At 45.5% G+C, this 19,126-nt stretch overlaps 1 protein-coding gene across 39 annotated transcripts in view; it reads right to left on the bottom strand.

The window, feature by feature from the left end:
- HUWE1 (HECT, UBA and WWE domain containing E3 ubiquitin protein ligase 1) overlaps positions 1-15,714 on the bottom strand; it is a 109,831-nt gene extending 94,117 nt beyond the window's left edge. For 20 of the 39 annotated variants that reach the window (XM_007505990.3, XM_007505995.3, XM_016427139.2 and 17 more), the window contains exons 1-2: positions 15,106-15,701; positions 12,615-12,746 (exon numbers count right to left, since the gene is read on the bottom strand). The gene's annotated coding sequence lies outside the window, so the exon portion shown is untranslated. Of the gene's footprint in view, positions 1-12,614; positions 12,747-14,569; positions 14,771-15,105 lie in introns of those variants that run through there. The other 19 variants (XM_007505989.3, XM_056809012.1, XM_056809015.1 and 16 more) reach the window with 5 other exon arrangements.
- Between the last annotated feature and the right edge of the window lie 3,412 nt (positions 15,715-19,126).

Below are 19,126 nucleotides of genomic sequence, written 5' to 3'. Positions count from 1 at the left end.
TGTACAAACATTTTTCCTTATTACTAGCAGTGGTATGAGTGGATCAAAGGGAAGGCAGTCTTTTAAAGCCCTTTGGGCATAGTAAAGTGGACTAAATGTCGATGTGAAATGGCTAAGAGATGACCTAAACAGTCTCTGCGCTCTGATTCTAAAAACGGTTTGGAGGGTGAGGTGTTAGACACAAGGAATCCCCACCAAGTAGGGTCACAACTTGGCTATCAGAACACAGAGCAAAAACATGGTCTGGATTTGCATTTTTGGAACATTTGGCAAACTCACCTCCATCTCACAGGACAAGTAACATGACTCTTTAGCTGTGACTCTTGCAACCAAAAGCAATGTGCACTTTTCTCTTAAGACAAATAAACATACCAAGCTTCAAAGCTTCCAAAGCACCAATGAACTGGCCTCGTACAGAGGCTCCAAGAGGGAAATGAGGGCTCCATGGAGACTAGAGAAGAATAAGCCTCTTTGTGATCACAGGCACAAACCCTAGGACCCTGGAGCATCTAGTCCAATCACCTCATTTGAAAAGGAAAACGAAGCCCAGAATCAGGGTTCCCACACATGTCTTACTGAAGCTCTGGAACTAATACTGATAACTGGTCCACTGGAAAAGGATATGGCAGATTGGGGGGGGGGGGGGGGGGGGGGGAAGAGGACAAAAATCACCCACACCTCTGTAATGAATTTCTCAGGGAGGGGTTTGGTTATCTAGGATATAGAGACAACTAAGGGATGAAAGGGCAAAAGTCAGTCCCCAACGGCCAAATGGCAAAAACACAGTGCTCCAAATTACTAACGTATCATGTGTACCCTCTCCCTTTTCAATAACCCTTACTTTCTGACTGTAAGACAAAAGGGCAAATGAAGTGAAGTGATTTGCCCAGGGTTATACATCACTAGAAAGTGTCTGAGGCCAGAATAGATATACAAAAAAGAAAGAGCTTATAGAAACCAAAAGGCATTAATGCAATTGTTGATGGTTGTAGAGAACTGGAATAAACCGCCATATTTCTCCAAAATGGGTGATCCTGAGAGTCAGCTTCAACCTCCTCCATCTAAAACAATCCTTAACATGCCCCTCCCAGTTCTCTGATCTGTTATTAATACATGAATGTAATGAGATACCACTCTATCTACCATATGAAGAATTGGAAAACAAATGGGAAACTTGTGAATTGCTGGAGATTTAAGTAAACAGAACTGAGAAAACAGTCCAAAATATGAATAGAATACAACCATTAGCTCACATTTCTATAGCACCTACTGGGTGCCAGGCACTATGCTAAATGCTCAGGAAATAAAAAGCAATGGCCAGTCCCAGTGCCCTCAAGAAGCTTACAGTCTAATGGGGGAGACAACATACAAACAGTGTGTACAAATAGGCTAAGCTATAGGAAGGAGGACAAACAGGAAACAACCAACAGAGGAAAGGCACTGGAATTAAGGGGCATTGGGAAAGGTGAGATTTGAGTTGAGAATTGAAGGAAGTTAGAAGACAAAAATGATTCCAAGAATGGGGAGGGCCAGTGTCACTGGATGGAAGACTATCATGTAAAAGGACTGGGGGTGGGCAGCTGGGTGGCTCAGTGAACTGAGAAACAGGCAGGCCTGGAGACAGGAGGTCCTGGGTTCAACTCTGACTTTTGACACTTCTTAGCTATACAACCCTGGGCGAGTCACTTAACACTCATTGCCTAACCCATACATACTCTTAAGGGTTACCAAAAAAGACTAGAAAAGGAAGAGGACGCTGGGTTTGGAAGGGCTTTGAACATTCAAACAGAGCCATTTTGTATTTGACCTTGGAGCCAATAGAGAATCCCTGGAATTTATTGTGCATGGGGGTGTGGGGTGGTCACGGTCAAAACTCTACTATTGGAAAATCACTTCAGTGGCTGAATGAAGGATGGATTATAGCGTGGAGACTTGAGGCAGGCAAACCTACTAGGTTATTAAACTAGTTTCCAAGCATGGCATGATGAAGGCTGTCACCAGGGTGATAGTAGTGCCAGAGGAAAGCAAGGTTTGTCTATTGGAGAAATGCTGGAAAAGTGAAAAGGATATGGGTTGGGCATTGGGTAGGGATGAGGGATAGTGAGGAGTCCAGGAAGACTCCTAGGTTTTGAGTGGAGGTACTGGAAGAATTGTGTTGCCCTCTATAGTAATAGGGAATGTAGGAGTGGTGGAGGCTTTTAGTCAACAGAGCTGGTTAGATCACCATGTGAAGTAGCACAGAGGAGTAGAGAAGAGGGGTTGGGGTGGGGGGTGGGGAATGGATATCTACCATTAGAGGGAGTGAAATGGAGGAGAATCCAGGGCAGGAGACAGAGAGGAAAAGATCAGAAAGGTAGGAGAACCAGAGAGGGATGTCCTAAAAGCCAGAGGGAAGAGAGCATCAAGGAGGAAAGAGTGGTCAGCAGTGTCAAAGGCTGAAGAGAGGTCAAAGAGAATGAGAATTAGGAAAAGGCCATTGGATTTGGCAACCATGAGATCATCAGTAACTTTGGAGATCAATTTCAGTGGAATGACATGGTAAGAAGCTAGATTTTAGGGGCTTAAGAAAAAAGAGAGGGGAGAGGAAGTGGAAGAACTTATTCTTCAAGAAGTTTAGCACAAAAAGCAGAGATAGAAGATGAAAGTTAGTGGGAATGGCAGGATCAAGTGAGGTCTCTTTGAGGATGCAGGAAACATGGGAAAGGGGTAGATGGAATGTTCTAAGGCTGAAGCTTAGCAAGGTACAATAAGCAATATGATTCAGGGGACCTGGGACTGAAAAGAAAACATTAGTGTAGAGATGAACTGATTTACCATGGGTTTGAGATAAGGAAAAGAAGAGTGACTAGTGTAAGGGAGATGGCCTGAAAGAGAACTGACGGATCCAAGGACTGGAGATTATGGTGTAGAAGAAGAGTAAGGCTTGGATGAGATAGAAAACCAATAGATTATGGTTAGAAAAGGGGATTTTGGAATTCTTGAGCATGGATCTAGAGCCACTTGTGGGTGATGGGAAGACCAAGGGGATGACTATCTTTTGTATGTAGCTAAGGAGGACAGAGGAATAGGTCACAGAAAATGAGTAAGATGACAATGTGAATGCTTAAGGTATTTGAGGGAGAGTCAAGATGTATATTTAAGGCCTGGAATACAAAGGCAGGATTTGGGGAGAAGAGAAAAATTGTGACCTCACTGAAGGAGTGACCAGGATTTTGATTGGGTAGTAGAGATAAATTCAAAAGGAAAGGATGGCTAAAGACGGTAGGAGAAGAGTAATACTGGGTATTAATATTCTATCTTCATGTGAGGAAATTGAGGACCCAGAGAGAAGCAGCATACCAGAGAATATATGGGCAAAGAATGTAGATATAAATAGTAGAAGTGATGGCTTAGAAATGGAATGGAAGAGCATAATATTCTTCTTCTTTTTTTAATCCTCACCTTCTGTCTTGGAATCAATACTGTGTGTATTGGTTCCAAGGCAAAAGAATGGTAAGGGCTAGGCAATGGGGGCTAAGTGACTTGCCCAGGGTCCCACAGCTGGGAGGAGCATAATAGTCTAAGAAAGTTGGGAAAACCAGAAGGAGCCAACATAAAAGAAAAACTCTCCAAAAGGGTATTTGATGCCACAGATAACTAACGGAAGTGTAGCCCATTTATCATGGAGGGGGCAGGAGGAGGGCTGCCTTCCCCACTGACTTGCCATTAGCAAACTAGGAACCCCACTCCTTGCATTCTCATGTCTTCAGAAGTTTAACATGTAAAAGAGATTCTAGAATAGCCTTGAGTTTCTATGCCCCCTCAATTGGAAATGATTGCCAGTACCACTTCTGGGCCAGGCCCCAGCAGCTGGTTTTTCAGGGGCCAAGAAAATATCCTAGTGTGAAAGCTCCCAGGGGAGAAAAAGTCCCGAAATGGAGGAGGTCCAAAGCCCTATTATTCCCATATAATGAGAACAAAACCAGAAGATTTCTGGGGAAACCTTTATTTTTTTTGAGTTCCCTCACCCCCAAGCTAGATAAGAAAACATTGACAAGGCAGGGATTCTTCAGCAGAGACAGTGAATAAAAAATGCCCCTGCATTTGTAACCTTGACCATCCAAGTTCTGTACAGTTAATTTCAAGGGGGTGTGGCAGAGGGATCCACGATCTGGAGACAGAGACAGATTCCCACAGAACCATGTTATTTGGTTAGATTACACTAAATATAGCAAAAAGACCAAAGATAGCTCAGGCCTTCCCAGTGTGATGACCCAGTTTGCTGACAATTTAACATCTTCATTCAGCCTTGCCCATCTCCAGGAGGAGATTAAATAACCACCCTTCACAATCAAATTAAACCCAACTTTGGGAACTGTTGGTCCTCGACAAGGAGCCTCTTGCAGTAGCAGGTAACAAAGCCAGCTTTTCTGTAATGTTACAGGCCCTTCCCTTGAGAGACTCCCTCTACAGACCAGTCCCTCTTCCCTGCTCACAAACTCCTTTTCATTTGGCCTTTATCCTTTTCAAGTTCCAAAGGGCTGGAACAATGTGGATTTCATATAGGACTTCCTGTGAGTCATTCAAAACAAATCTACCAATTCCCCCTTTCCGGGACTTTGGGTTTCTCAAATCCAAACAGCATGTTGGCTGAACTGCACATGAAACTTTTCCATTCTTAGAAAGAAAGGATGCAGTTTGGAAGGCCAAGGACATAGGGCATAGAGTGTTGGATGCTGGGCCCCAGTCCAGCCTCAGACACATAAATAGCTGTGTGACCAGGGGCAAGTTGCTTCTTTCCCTTTTGCCTCAGTTTCCCCAACCACAAAATGGGAATAAATCACAGCACCTAACTCTAAGTGCTTGGCCCAGTACCTGACATAGGAGTTAGGGTGACAATGGTAGTCTTAAAAAGTTCTATTCTCCCACTTGTTCCTCCCCATCTGCTTTGGGTGCTGCTCTCCATATGATATAGCAAGACATTACCTGGCCTAAAGGAGGTCCAGCCAGAACTGATTCCTAATCCTAACCCTCTTGGTTTCCACTCCAGGGCTTCACAAAGCTCATTTGACAGTCAGTCAGTATCTGGCATAAATTACACCCTCAACGATTTAGAAATATGGCTTCTAAGGGGGCAGCTGGGTGACTTAGTGGATTGAGAACCAGGCCTAGATATGGGAAGTCCTAGGTTCAAATCTGGCCTCGGACACTTCCTAGCTGTGTGACTCCGGGCAAGTTACTTGACCCCATTGCCTAGCCCATACCACTCTTCTGCCTTGGGACCAATACACAGTATTGATTCCAAGATGGAAGGGAGGGGGAAGGGGAGGAGGAGAGAGAGAGAGAGAGAGAGAGAGAGAGAGAGAGAGAGAGAGAGAGAGAGAGAGGGAGAGAGGGAGAGAGAGAGATGGCTTCTAAGAAACAGAGGGAAAAACCACCTTAGGAAACCAGCTAAGGAAAACAATGGTTTCATCCCTGACAATATCCCCAAACCCTCCCTCCCTCCCTCCCAATACCAGGTGACCTTGCTAATAATAATAATAAGTAAGACCATCTGAGGAGTTTCATACTTTACCCCTACAGTGGGAAAGCTCAGAGCAAGAGCTTTATAATCATCACCTAAATTATTCTTTGAGAAGAAATTCTTGCTTTCCAGTCACTAGATGTCTAGGCACTTGACTTCAGGCACTGAGGAGACACACACAATAAAGGGAAGAAGAGCAGGAGGCAAAGCTCCCAGCAGTTTAATTTCAGGAAAGTCCTCAAGCAAGAGGAGAGAACAAGAAATCTGCCCAGATCGACATTAATCATAGTGCACAAGGTTCCATTTAAAAAGCCTTCTGAGATTAAGTGCCACAAAGAGAAGTTGCACTTTAGACCCCAGCCCCAGCAATCAGACAGCACTGTTTGTCAGAGCCAGAGTTATATAAGCCTACAAACGTTCCCAGACCATCTTGGAAGTAGTTTCTTAGGTAGGTTGTTTCAGTTCAGAAATACAACTATCAAAAAAATCTCTTGGGAGATTTCCATCACCAAACAAGTGATGGAAAAGTACAAGGTCATGACTGGTGCCAGCCAACCCAGGCCAGCAGAATGGCTATCTCTTCTGTCCCTTCAATACTCTCAGAAGCTCACACTGTCTCAGATTCAAGGACTATCTGCCAGATTTGGGGTGAGAAAACTGAAGATGGAAGGCCAGTTCTTGCTACTACTACCCCACCCTGAAGAACTTAAGCAAAGTACTCAAGGGAGGAGTAAATAAACAGGTGGAAGGAAGGCTAGAAGATGCTGGCATCATCTGAGGTGATAGAAAGCTGGGAAAACAACCTGCCTGCCACAAGGTTTGGGGAATGGTTGACCTAATTACTGTAGACGAGGGATAGAATGACAAATGTGAGAAATAAAAGAAACATGAGATGGCTCTCATTATGAAGTGACTGATGCTGCTCCAAGAAAGCAGAGGCAAAGGAACAATTCAATTCCATGGGAAGAAGAGCAAAACCAGTGAATTTCAATAGTCAACATTAGCACAGAATTAGGAAATGTCAATGACAAACCTCTCCTATTGGCCCAAGAATGTCAAAGGTGCTCTGTTTTAAGGGGTGGAGTTGGGTTTCTATTTGGAAAACAGAACACACCAAATGATTTCTAAAAAATAGTAGTAATTCACAGCAGAGCTAAGTATTTCAGGACCTAGTGAGGTCTAACAGAGGGAGAGGTGCCCAAGGTCCCACTCACCCAGCGGAAGAGAGCTAGATTCCCTGTAAGCATCCTCCACTTGGTAGAGAACATTGCTGCCCCAGAATACTCCACATCCTTTTAACTAGATCTTCAGTCTAACTGTACACACGAACAAATCAAGTTAATGAAAAAGGTCCTGTCTAGCCTCCAAAGAGCAGTCGGATAGATGAACAACCCACTGAGCTCATGGATCAGCATTTGACAGATTTTGGACAATAAGTAAGGCTTGGAACTGAATACGAGCCAAGGGAAGGCCTTTTCTCCTGTTTGGCCAGTTCTCCACTCAACACAATGACTAGAACATGCCTGCCCAACAATTCCCATCCCGGTTCTCCTGCATTTGTATTAGTTCTGACCAAGATCACATATCTTGTACACATGCAGTTGATCTGGGGGACTCCAAAGTGACAACTTTTCATTTATTTCAACGACGTTTAATTTTTTTTTTTACCTCATCACTGTAGCTTGGCAACATCTGTTCATGATCCCAACCCTGCTGACCCATTCTCTGGCATCCCCCAAGATGCAATTTTAAATTGATCACAGCAAAAATACAGGAAGGAGAATGGGACAATGACATTGATGAACAAATAAAGGAACAAATCAACCTCTGACACCATTCTGGTTTTCAAAAACCACCACGAATCAGCCACTGACATTAGGGCATCTCATCTCCAGCAGCTAACATCTGTCTATCCAACTCTTTCCTCTTTATCTCTGCAAAAGGAGTTGAGACTTAAGTTGTATCAAGAAAGCAGGCCTAATGCAGGTCAAGAGAGGCACAGCCAGCTGCCTCCCACCCACATACAGAAGTGGAAGAGACATTTAAATTGATAGGCAGGCTGAGTTTCTTCTGACCGCCATGTCCACAGCAAGTTACTTTTGAGTCGAATAAATTAATTCAAAGGTCTCTCTAAGTTCCCAATGCCTATCAACCCCATTCATTCTAGGCTCGCTTCAAGTTCTGAAAGCACTCTTGTGGGACAGGGTGCTTGGGTCTCCCCCCAACTGAAAGGGTAGCAGGTGCTAGGGTTAGGCCAGGCAAGCAGCCCAGAAACAGCCTTCACTTATTTGCTCACATCAAAAACAGCATCTTAAACCAAAGCTGGTCAACAAGTTCATCCAGTTTTAGCCCCACAGAACATCAAAGACCCTCCCAAAGGCACTGATGAGGTCTTTACGAGCAGGATACCACCTGTTTTCCAAACCACCCCTCACCCATGGGGACAGGATGGGGCCACTGTAAACATCTTGAGACATGGATATTTCTGAGGATGAAGGATCAACAGTTGTCATAACAACTAGCATCAGTTCTAACTGACCTGAATGCCAAGTATTCCAACACAACCAATCAGTACTTAGTAAGCTCCTATATCCAGAGGCTAAACTAGCCTGCCCTGGAAGAGCTTACATTCAGCCTATCCAAGCAATTTAGTGAGGAAGGGCACTCCAGGTGATTGCTGATTAGAAGAGAAAAGAACAATGGAGTCAAAGGCAACCTATCCATCACATCCACCAGGAGAAGCAGGCCCCATATGTCTCTGCATTCTCAGTTTGGTCATTCTAAAGGGTCAAAGGGTTTGCCACTGCATTCTTTCTGCCTATTCATATTGTTGGAACTATTGTGGAAATCACTCTTAAAACCAAATTCAACACACACTCAATAGCAATAGGGCCAAATGTCCTTCTGCCAAAGGAAAACACCAAGGCCCTGAAGAGCAGGTCAGAACAACAGAAATTCAAAGAGGCTAATTTTTTGCATGGACTCAAAAAAGGGGGACCTGACTCCATTTGGGGACAGGCCTGTGTTTAGTTTTGCTGAGTCCAGGCCACCCTATCTTACCCAAACTACAAGTGTAGCAGTCACTCATTGGCCTTACCCCACCACTGCTTGGACCACCTCCATTTTGGGTCTGGACTCAGTAAGGACCCACAATTGCTTTAGCCCAGGCTACCCTGGGCTGACTTGCTAACTCATGCAGTTCTTAACATCAAACCAAAATTTGCCTCTTCAATTGGCCCTTCTTGTTCCTAGTTCTGCTCTCTGCACTATACTTCCAGCCCACCCCATTTTCTCTTCTCCAGCTTGTTCCAATGATCCCTGTGACATCATCTCCAGGTCTTTCATCTTGGATTTCTCCTATCTGCCTCCTTCCCTCCTGCTTATATGCAGCTGATTGGTATTAGGAGAAACAGAAAAGAACTAAATTAATAAATCCACTACAAATTTAAGTGATCTAATCTCAACTGAGTCCAATGGCAACACTGATTTGCTATCATACTCCCCAAGAGCAAGATCTTCTCATTTCTCAAGCCCTGGTCCTCTCCTACACACAGATATGTATGCATGTGCATGCTAAACTTTGCCTTGTCCTTCTACTGAGAAAAATGAGACCTTCTTTCCTCCTCTATGCATTATAATGTCTTCCTATCATCCTCATTCTCTCCCAGTTTCAACTCATGTGGCCACTGTTCTAAGGCCTTCTGCCCAGAAGTACTGCCTTCTACCTAACCCTAAATTTGAGGCCCCAACCTAAGGATCATGCTGGACTTGTTAATGTCTCTCACTCCACCCCATATCTGCTGTTGGCAAGGATTTTACCTTTGCAACATCCTTAAATCCATCCCTTCATTCTATTGACAGAGCCCTTACTACCTCCCACCTGGATTACTATAGTAGCCGCTAGTGGATCTGCCTGCCCCAAACCTATTTCCCTTTTAATATATCCACCATTCAGCCACTAAAATGACTTTTCTAAACCACAGGTCTGAACCCTAAATTCCCACTCAAATTAACTCCAGTGGCTCCCTATTATCTCCAAGAACAAATTAAAAATGCCATTTAGCATTCAAAGCCCTTTGTAACTTAGCACCCCCCTACTCTCCCAGTCTTTTTCCTGTGTGTGTGTGTGTGTGTGTGTGTTTTCTCTCTCTCTCTCTCTCTCTCTCTCTCTCCTTAATCCAGTGACTCTGGCCTCCTGGTCATTCCTCAAACAGTACACTCTTATCTCTCAGCTCCAAAAATTTTCTGGGTCATTCTCATGCCTGGAGTGCTCTCCTTCTCTATCTCTGCCTTCTGGCTTCCTTCAATCTACTAGCTAAAATCCCCACTTCCATAGGAAGTCTTTCCCAATGCCATTTAATTCTAGTGCCTTCCCTCTGTTGATTACTTTTTATTATCATGCCTGTAGAGATTGTTTGTACATAGTTATTTGTATGTTGTTTCTAGCATTAGCTTGTGAATAGGAGGGCAGGCACATAACAAATACTTATTGACTGAATGTCTCCTTTTAAAAAGTCCATGCCCCTTTACCGTTCACTCAGATCAAAATGGAATACATAATCTAGACACAAAAGGAGATATAAGCAAATTAGAAGGACATAAAACATATTACCTATCAGATTTATGGATAGGAATTTGAGTCAACAGGAGACAGAGAGCACTGAGGATGTAAAATGGATAATTTTGAGTACATTAAATTGAAAAGGTTTAGTACAAATAAGACAGAAGTATATAAGATTAGAAGGAAAGATGAAAATTGGGGGGAAATTTATAGTTTTTCAGATAGTCTCATATCTAAAATATATAGAAAAACTTGTGAAATTTACACTAAAAGCCTTTCTCCAATTGATTAATAGACAAAAGATATGAACAGACAATTTTCAGATGAAGAAATTAAAACCATAGGTAGTTATATGAAAAAACACTCTAAATCACTACTGATTAGAGAAATAAACCAAAACAATTCTGAGATATTGCCTTAAACTCATCAGACTGGCTAAAATGACACGTCGGCTGAGATGTGGAAAAATGGGCACTAATACATTGTTGGTGGCTCTGTGAACTGATCCAACCATTTTGGAGAGTAACTTGGAATTATACCAAGAGCTATAGAACTGTTTATACACCCTTGGGTCTGTTTCCCAAGGAGATCAGGAAAAAAGAAAAAGAACCAATATGCTCCAAAATACTGCTTGCAACTCTCTTTGTAGTGACAAAGAATTAGAATTCAAGGGATGCTTATCCAAATTTGGGAATGGAGAAACAAACTGTGGGACGTGATTGTGATGGAATACTACTATGCCTTAAGTGATGAGCAGGATTGATTTAGAAAAAAACTTGGAGAGAACTACATAAGATAATGAAGAGTGAAGTGAGTAGAACCACTGAGAATGTGACCTGAGTATGAACTGAAAGGTGAAAACATGAAAGAGTTCATTTGTTTGAATGTCAGTCTTTTCAGACAATACCAGCTGTGATGTGGGGAGGGGCTGGAATTTATTATTTAAACACAAAGAAAAGCAAGCTAAACTGGAGTTTTGTGATTTTGTTTATGTACAATTTTCTTTTTCTTTGTATAGAAATGCCTGTTTTATTTGGGTTTTGGAAATAAAAAATCTTTTAAAAACCCTAGGCCTACTCATAGATATGTATATCCATATACAAATACCCCCATATATAGGAGAGGGTATAGACGAAATAATATTACTCTACTGCTCAAGAAATTTAAATGGCTCCCTATTTCTCAGGATCAAATACAAAAATCTTCTGTTTGTCTTCCCATAAAACCTAAGATGGGGGGCAGCTGGATAGCTCAGTGGATTGAGAGCCAGACCTAGAGATGGGAGGTCCTGGGTTCAAATCTGGCCTCAGACACTTCTCAGCTGTGTGACCCTGGGCAAGTCACTTGACCCCCATTGGCTAGCCCTTATTGCTCTTCTGCTTTGGAACCAATACATAGTATTGGTTCCAAGACGGAAGGTAAGGGTTTAAAAAACAAAACCAAACCCTAAGATTATGTTAATGCTTTTTTGAGGAAGAGAGCAATTGCCTGGAACCTTAATCATGCATTAATAATAATTTCACAAATGCTATAGCCAAATTAATTCAGCTAGGAGGCAAGCAGCACCTTCAATCTGAATTTCTATGGGAAATTTCATCTCCAGCCTCCATACCTCTTCTCTATCTCCTCTCTCCAGAGTTTAGAATTTCCTCTTAACTTCTGCAGAATTAGAAGTAGCCCAATGCCACCTAATATAAACCACATGAATGATAATACTGTAATCTCACAGGATTAGGAGTAACTGTTAAAGCTCTTTCTGGGGGCCAACATCCTTCAGAATCTAGAAACCTAGGCCAGAAAAAGCAGTTAAAGATGATCTTAGGGCAACATGAACAAAGCTGATTTAAAAAGCCAATTTAATGACATTTTAGCCATGTGGACAGGCACTAGCTAGAATTCAAGTACTTGTTAAGTACCTACAAGGCCCCAGATCTTCAAAGCTTTGTGAGCCTTTAGCCTTACTAGCATCAAAGAGAGGACTCAAAAATCCTCTTCTAATAAGTCTCACTCAAGCAAAAGGGATGGAGATTTTTTATTACAACAAAAGAACCCAAAAGACAACCTGGTGAAGCTCTCAAACCTTAGGCAAAGAGCTTCGTGTAATTCACCAGCAATTTGTTTTTGAAAATCTGGCCTTACAGCAGGTCATCATTTTTCCTTACTAGACTGCTTTCCAGGACATTCTGTAGGATATCTACCCTAAAGCTTTCACCTCTTTAAATCATTTATCTCCCTGGCTACAAGTCTTCATATTATCTGAGCCAGATGCCTGCTCCATTTCAGGTTCTCTTGATTTGTCATTTCCCCCACTAGACTGGGTGTTCCTTGAGAGCAGGGACTGTCTCTAATCTTTCTCTGTACCACACTATGACAAAGAAAGAACACTCTGCAGGATGGACTTATCCCTGGGATCTCAATCAACAGCAACACTCAAAACAATTCAATTAATGAAGAAAACTCTAATGTCTCCTCCCCTCTTTCTCTAGAAATGAGACAAGAAAACAAAGATAAGAGCAGACAGAAAAATACAGTCACACAGTGGAAACAAACCTAAAATCACAGCCAATCCATACTGGGCTCAGGCTGAAGTGCTGAATGAATCCCCAAGCCAGCACCTTCCAAAGCCTTCTCAGTCCCAGTGGCTAATGTTCCTCTAGAACTCAGGTCCGAGTAGATCAGGGCCTACAAGAAAACAAACAAAATTCCCCCGTTAGATCTATTTCAATACCACTGGTTTTAAGGCAATGCCCTTAGTTTGAGAACTGGCATCGGGCACTCATTCTACAACTCAAGGTCACTTACTTCTACAAAAACCAAACACTCACCTCACTCCATACCTTTGGTAAAGATTCCACACCACCCTCAGAAATATATGCAACTCAACCCATAGTCTAATTTCAATTGTGGGCTCTAAATTTAATTTGCAAACTCTGTGTCATGACCCCTGCTACACCAGATAGCAAGGATAGCTTTAGAGAAAATTGATTATCTACTTTATAGAAACAATTTCTTCCACTTCACCCACAGATCAATGTGGAAGGTTGTACTAAAGGCTCAAATCTGAGCCCAAGGACATCAAGTCTCAAAACGGATTGGTTCTGTCCACTTGGCCATGCCCTCGATTTCAGATGATCTCCCAGTTCCAAATTTTTCTCAGAAGGAACTATGATCTCTAGGACAAAACCACTGCACCATATGCTTCCCTCTCAGATTCCTAGCCAACCTAGAAGGCATTATACCACCACACCTACCTCCCATCTCATGTCCAGTGCATCCCGATTGCAGATGAAACCTACCTTAGAACTATAGTGAGCTCTCAATTTAAAATTAATGCTTGGGACTTCAAAATAGGCCAAAAATCATTTTTATCTTCAAGGTTTAGACAAAGGCTCCAACAAGGCCCTTTATTCAATTACAGCCAAACCACTTTTAAAGAGTATCTACTTCTAAAGTCAATGTTTCTGATCCTTTCCTAAACAGCCATCTGGCTGAAGGCCCCCATAGTTGGTTTCTTATTTTGAACCATCTTGACCCAGCTGTTTCCCCAACAGTCCCTACTAACTAACGAAGGGCAATAAATGAATTCCAAATCAAGCCAGACACAACTAAGAAGCAACACTATCACTAAAAGTACTAGTTTGCATTTCTAAAGCATAGCAAGGCTGGCAAAGAACTTCATTTGATCCCCCTATCTCTGTGAGGTAGGTACTACTAAGCAGTCTAGGCTCAGCCATCTAAGTTTGAAATAATCAAAGGACAAGTGCTTTCGAAAATGGAAAATTAGTAATCACACAGAAAGCCATTTACTCTCAGATTGAAAGTCAAAGCACTGATTCAAGGTACCTCGCTAAACAGTGGGAATCATTTCACTCAGGAAGCCCTAGTTATAAGATTTCAGGAAAGCCGACTAATGGGAGTCTCCCTAAAATGGCATGTCACCGATGAAGGGCAGATGTCAGAGCAGGCTACAGAATGGGGCACCCTACAGGTAAGGCCCCAAATCTCCACCTTTGCTTGGAAGGTGACAGAGAGATTAAATTCTAGACGGAATAGAAATGGCAGGTCAAGGAAGGGCTTTTCTAGCACTTGGGCTGTGATAACACTTCAGAACCCGAGAAAATGGCAGGGATGATGACAGTGGCAGGAGACAAAGTCGCTGGGGTTTCCTTTGTTGGCTTCCAGGTGCCATGCCACCCCTCCCCCACCCTATGGCTCAAGGATGAGCTAATAGGCCCGAGGCTCGAGGCCTCCCCTAGAATTTCGGATGCCCAGGGAAAAAGACGCTTCCCACAGGAGGACACTGCCTCGCCTTTTGCACATAAGTGGGGACCATGCTCCCCAGGACACCATGATTGCCCCCCCCCCCCGCCTTCAGCAGCTTACAAAGCATTCTTGGGGTTGGCGGTGCCCCCCCTTCCCCCGCACGTGGCAGAGTCGGGGAACCCCCCCCCCACGGTGGGGGGGGAGGTGGGCGGGGAGGTCCCAAGACACCCAACCTCCGTTACCTGGCTTCAACGAAGTGCTTCAGGCGAGGTGGATCGGCGAGGCCTGGGCCCGGATTCAATATAGGGCCTCGCAACCATCCGCCGCCGCCATCTTAATACCAGCCGGCCCTGGCTCTGTAGCTGCCCGTCCGCCGTCCGTCCGCCCTCTCTCCCTCCCTCCAGCTCGATCGGCCTCTCGTCCGATCCCGCGAGATCTCATCTCACCCAAAGGAGGGAGGTGTGGGAGGAGACTCCCGCGAGATTTCACACGAGGCTGCTGTCCCCCCCCCCCCCCCCCCGGGCCGCCGCCGCCCTCAAGCCCGTAACAAGGCGAGGCCTAAGTAGACAGAGGCGGGGCTGGAGCCAAAGCGCGCGGATTCCAGCCTCTCCCTTCCCTTCTCCGGTGGTGGCAAAACTCCCCCCTACCCTTCCCCACTCCGAATGCTCACTTCGGATCTCGCAAACTTGGAAAGGGAACTTGGCCCCCCCCCCTTCCCGCCCCCGGGGCAAAGGCGGCGGCGATGTCGCCAGGCAGAATTCCGCGTTCGGCCACGCACCTCCCGGTCCAATCCAGCGCGCGCTCTCCAAAAGCCCCCAAATCTCTCGAAGCCTCAAGAGAGGAGCTGGGGAGCTTGGGGAAGACTGCAAAAGCTTCTCCTGCCGGGCCCTTCAGGCTCTCTAACAGCCGACGATAGCCAGAGCTGTCGCGAGATCTGGGAAGAAGGCGGGGCAAGCGAAGCAGGAAGAGAAGGAATTCCGCGAGAAGTCGGCGGCCCTGGACCTTTCTACGGGTTTTTCCTCAAAGGCACCGGGCTGCCCGAGCCTTTTCGGACCAATTCTCGCGAGGTTTAAGGAGGCGCGGAGGGTGGGGAGGGGTTGAGTACGCGAGTCGGAAGAGATATCGCGAGATGATAGCTCACCCTCTTAGGTCTCTGCTCCCGCGGAGGGGGGGGGGAAGCAGGAATAAAAAAAAAAATTCAAAGTGCCCAACGAAAGCCTATTAGGCTCCCCCGGGTGCACGTCGGCGAAGCTTGGCGCTGCCCTGTAGGGCTTCTTGCCTGTGGAAGCGGCTTCGCCGGAGATGTATACCTAGAAAGTCTCGTAGCGCAGCTCTGTACTAGCACTGCCGCCGCCGTCGCCACCGCCGCCCCAGTCACCAGATGCCCCGACTGGATTGGCCGGTCTGCCGGGCCAGGGAAAACCGATTGGTTCGGGAGTTCCCGCGAGAAGCCTCCAAATCTCGAGAGCCCGCCCTTGATGCTGTCCCCCACAGAAGACCGGGGGCGGGGCCGGACGGGCTGGGCCGGAGGGCGGGGCAGAGGAGGGCCCCCTCCAGCTTGCCGCCGGTCCCCTGCAAGCTTTTCCGAAGCCAACCGGCTGCTGGAACCCCTATTGCTGCGCCCTCTGGGGTGCTAGACCTAGTTCTTCGGCCTGTCCCCCTGCAGCTTCCGCGTTCGAACCACCTGCGGTACCTCGCGCCGGATCGAGTTGCAGTTGCGGTTGCGGCAGCGGCAGCCGCTGCCCTCTAGGAGGCGCTTCTCTTTCGCGCTAGGCTGAGAGGGGGGCCAAAGGTCAAGGCTTGTGGTTTTGTTGTATACTCCTTGTCAGGCACTGGGAACTGGTATTTCAAAATGAGCAAAGGGAAGGCCCCTGAGCGCCTACTGAAGAGGGGCTTGGGGGCGGGAGCGGGGCTCCCTGCAGAAAGGAGGGGTTGAGTTAGGGCTTGAAGAAAGCCCTAGATTCGAGCCGTTGCTGCATGGGAGAATGCACAGAACGCAGAGACGGAGGGGATTGGAGGTGGTTATCACTGGCCCAAAGAGGACACCCTAGACAATGAGTCAGGAGGGGCTTTGAAAGCCGAATGGAGCATTTCGTATTGCATCATGGAGGTGCCAGGGACTTGAGGCCTTTAAAAAAACCCTCTATTTTGTCTTTGGGTCTATTTCCAGGTATCACCCTCCCCCCCCTCCTTCCTCCCTGTCCTGGGCATTGTGTCCCCAGAAACTCAGGCCAACTGTTAGGGGGGAAATTCTTCTGCTCCCTTCTACCCTTGTGACTCCTAACCCAAAACATCTGATAACTCCCTGAGAGCATTCTCCTCCTTGGATTGTCCTTTAGATTTAAGATGGACAGAGAGATGCTCCTCCAGGCTATACCTCTATGCCATCAGGCTGTATTTCAGACATCCATCTGTCCCCTAAACTATGAGGGTCACCCCCTATGTCTCCAGGCAGACTGGGTCAGATGACCGACCCCCCCCCCCCCCCCAGTGAATGCTTGAGTGTCGCCATGACACAGTATCACAGCTCCACTGTTGTAAAGAGTATAAAATCCCCAGAATTGGTGTCGTCTGGGAGATGGCTTCTCCATCCATGCTGTCCCCCCAAGTGGTGGCTTCCCATCTTGCTATCCTCCTGGCCATTCTCAACACTACTTTTTCAATGAATACATTTCTCCTTTTATTTTTAAGCTAAGTTTCATGGTCTTGCATTCTTGTAAAAGGTATCCTTCCTGAACCCTAGGGGTTCATCTCTAGCACCCCACATCAGAGGTATCAGCCAACACGCAGATGTATATAAAAGCTAGATTTTTCGTGATTCTACTGACAGTTATTCACAAGCTATTCTTCAAACATTCCTTCTGGCGCTGGGTAGAATGTTCTCTTAGTTCTGCTCCTTCGGCTCTTCGTCTATCACTTTGTTTTTGAAACTAACTAGTTCATCATTTCTTACTTTAAGGTAATCACAGTTATATTTCACAATTTCTCTAGCCATCCCCCCAATTTCCAGTTCCTTGCCAACACTGAGAGCTGCTGCTGTCAATATTTTGGAATAGCTAGGTCCCTGTTGGTGAAGACATGGCACGTGTGCAGAGCTGGCACTCAGGGAGCTGCCCCAATTCTCCTCTTGCCGGTGCCTAAGGACACTTTTTGCATGCCCTATCCCTGTCCAGCCACCCAACAGGAGCAATTCCTCCCTCAGCTCTCTGGGGTATTGCCTGGGCTCAGGGACAACTTGAATTTGCCCTTTGGGCACTCAAACTAGAGTTGGTTGGCCAAAACCAATAGGTTCTTTTCCTTTTTCCCTGAGCTCCTTTGGAAACAGAGGACATGAACAGTTTTAGAGCTCTCTGGGAGCAATTCCAAATTGCTCTCCAAGATTGGATCAGCTCACAATTCCACCAAGAATGTGTCAGTGTCCCTACTTTTCCACATCTCAAACATTGATCATTTTCGCCATTCTGATAGTTGGGAGATGATATCTCAGAATTGTTTTGATTTGCACTTCTCTATCAGTACTGATTGACAGCATTTTTTATAACTCTACATCTTTGATTTCTTCATCCAGAAACTGCCCTTTCAAATCTTGACCACTATCAGTTGGGGAATGGCTTATATCCTCATAAATTCAATAAAGTTCTCTATTTTACTATGAGACCTCTGCCTTAAGATCACTTTGGAGCTGGATTGAGAATGGACTGGAATGGGGAAAGACTTGGGGGTGGTAGTCCCAGAAGCAGGCTGTATAAAGGTATAGGGTGAAAGTCTGTATGAGGGGAGGAGCAGTATCAAAGGAGAGAAGGGCTAGGGTGACATTTAGTTTGGAAGCTTGAGGTATGGGATGATGATGTTGCCCTCCATAGTAATAAGGATGATATAAAGTGGGAGAGGTTAGAGGGAAAGAATAAGTTTAGTTACATATTAAGGTGTTTAAGAGGCACTTAGGTGGCTCAGTGGATTGAAAGCCAGGCCTGGAGAAGGGAGATTCTGGGCTCAAATATGGCCTCAGACACTTCCTAGCTTTGTGTCCCTGGACAAGTCACCTACCCCGCCCCCCCCCCCCTTGCCTAGCCCTTACTGCTCTTTTGCCCTAGAACCAATACATAGTATTGATTCTAAAATGGAAGGTAAAGAGTTGTGTGTGGGTTTTTTAAATGACTTTTGGACATACAATTGGAGATGTCTGAGCCATTTAGATGTGAGATTGGACGTGAGCAGATATTGGGGTAGAATGGATCGATTTGAGAATCATCTGCATGGAGATGGTTATTAAATCCACGGGAGCTGGCCAAATCACCATGTGAAGCTCAGTCGGAGAAGGGAAGGCCAAGGACAGAACCCCGAGGGAGACCTACTATTAGAGGCTGTGGTCTGAGAAAGAATTGAGCAAAGGAGAGAGGTAGGAAGAGAAATGCAGGAGAAAAAAAGACTATCCAGGAGGTGACAAAAGCCTAGAGGTCAAAAAGGATGGCAACTGAGAAGAGTGGCAGAGCTTGGCACCAGGGCTGTACTCTTCCTGTTTCATAGATGGGAGACCTGGGGCTCAAGACAACTAAGGGACTTTGTGACCCTGGCCCAACCTTTTAAGTATGATAACATTTTTCTTGCCAACTTAAAAATCATCAAATGTTTGCTCATCCGGTTTGCAAATGCCACCAGCCTTGAAGGCTGGACACAGTGGCTTAGGAAGGACTGGCCAGAGAAGAGGGTGTGAGGGGAAGGCAGGTGGAAATGGCTTCAGTTCAGAGGCTTTGGAGGCTTAGCAGTCTCAGGATGGCCCTGGTGGTGGTTAGCTTTTG

Source organism: Monodelphis domestica, chromosome X (genome assembly GCF_027887165.1).
Source record: "Monodelphis domestica isolate mMonDom1 chromosome X, mMonDom1.pri, whole genome shotgun sequence".
In the NCBI taxonomy this organism is placed as follows: Eukaryota; Metazoa; Chordata; class Mammalia; order Didelphimorphia; family Didelphidae; genus Monodelphis; species Monodelphis domestica.
The sequence above is the reverse complement of the archived record's forward strand: the minus strand, read 5'-3'. Positions and strand labels throughout refer to the sequence as shown.